Here is a 1,663-nt window from a genome sequence, read left to right as displayed (position 1 = left end):
GCAAATTCGGAGGGATGAGGAGCGATTCCTGTGCCTTAGGAGCAGGAAACCAGGCCCAGGGGTGGACTTCTTGGTTGAGAAAGAATTAATACATTGGATAGACAAGGGTTTTCTTCTTGTTAGATGATTTCCACTGTTATCCCAGGAATTCCGATGTGTACTGGTTAACAACCCTTTTGGTGCTTTGGGGGCTCACTTTCAGTATGAAGTCAGAGGAAAGGAAAAAGAGGTGGCTAAATCCAAGAAGAAAAGAATGCTCGGGGACTAGAAACCCTGCTAAGCCAGGTTCTGTGATCTCTGGAGACAAGTCACTGGACTTTTAGCAGACTGGTTTTCTATCATAGATGGGGTGCTAGAAACCTGCAGTGACCCCTGAAAATGAATTTCGGGTTCCTAGAATTAATAGACTGTGCCCATCCTGCCTGGGACTCCACACTACTCTACAGAAAGAGTAAGCGGTAAGAATGAGAAAACCTAGAGACCTCAGAAGTCCGCCCTAGGATTGCGGTCACTCAGAAAACATAAGGAAACTCTGGGGGAAGAGGGGGATGGGCTCCTCCTTAGACATTCCCTGGGGGCTTCATTTCCCTTATTATTCGATCCCGGTTCCCCAGAGCTGGAGGTCAAGGAACCTCCCTTTGGAAATGTGCGGACCGGGGTGGGGGGGGGGGGGGAGGAGGGCGGGAATTAGTTTTCTTTGCGTTTACTCCGCCTCTAGAAAGATCCCTATCTCCTGTGTAGCTCCGAAGCCCACAATGCGACCCCTCCCCATCTTCTCACCAGCACCTGTAAAGATCCAGAAGCAGCCTCCTGCATGGGGCCCCGGGCTTTGGAAGGTTCTTTAGAACTCTCCGGGGATTTGCGGGAGACCCTGAGGACTTCAGGGGGAGTGCGGCCGGGGAAGGACGCCTCTTCTCTACACCAGCCCAGGGGCCCTGGGCACCCTTTTCTCGCTCACCTCAGTCCTTCTGCAATTTGACCTCGCGTCTCTACTTGGAGTGAGCATTTAGTTGGCTTAAAACGCGGCCCTTCCAAAGTTCTGTGAATCACGGAACGGCGCCACAACAGCTCCCAACGGAGCAAAAACGCACACCCCCTAGATGCTTCACTGACTAGAGGACCGCTGTCCCTCAGTATCCCTCTCAAGGTCAGCCCTCGTCAGTAAAACTATTTTTATTACGCCTGTCTTCCACGTCCTCAGTTCCCTTGGTCCGCCCAGACGGCCGGTGGTGCCGGCAGCCGGCCCGCTGGCCTGAAGGGGAAGCCCGAGCTGCTGCTCCCAGCTGCCGCCGCTTCCCACAGCCCACATCTTCAGCACTAAGATCCTACACTCAAACCTTCCTCACAACTTTCCCCTGTCCCAAACTCATGTCTACTCAAAACATCGGGCTAGAATTAATCTGGAAAGGGTTTGTCCGCACTGGGACCTCAGATGACACCCATCCCTAGACAACATGGCTTAGCGGGGTTGCCCTCGGACCCAGTCTTTTATTGCTCTCAGGTAACGCATTTGAGGCATTTCGGAGGTTCTTCCAGCCCTGGAGAAGCCTTCTTGCTTCCACAACAGTGGCAGCAACATGTCCTTTAGGTCAAAGAGCAAAATAGTTTTTTAAAGACTCATGGGATATTGAAAAAGCAAATTACACAATCATCTATGTCAGAA

The 1,663-nt window shown here is 52.0% G+C and overlaps 1 protein-coding gene across 3 annotated transcripts in view; it reads right to left on the bottom strand.

Annotated features, from left to right (window-relative positions):
- Positions 1–1,308: 1,308 nt before the first annotated feature.
- Positions 1,309–1,663, bottom strand: part of SALL1 (spalt like transcription factor 1) — a 16,924-nt gene continuing 16,569 nt past the window's right edge. For all 3 annotated transcript variants that reach the window (XM_074211336.1, XM_074211335.1, XM_074211337.1), the window contains exon 3: positions 1,309–1,663. This exon is cut by the window's right edge and continues 2,394 nt beyond it. The gene's annotated coding sequence lies outside the window, so the exon portion shown is untranslated.

This window comes from Macrotis lagotis, chromosome 1 (genome assembly GCF_037893015.1).
Source record: "Macrotis lagotis isolate mMagLag1 chromosome 1, bilby.v1.9.chrom.fasta, whole genome shotgun sequence".
Lineage (NCBI taxonomy): Eukaryota > Metazoa > Chordata > Mammalia > Peramelemorphia > Peramelidae > Macrotis > Macrotis lagotis.
Note: the sequence above shows the minus strand (reverse complement) of the source record. Positions and strands in the feature narration are given on the sequence as shown.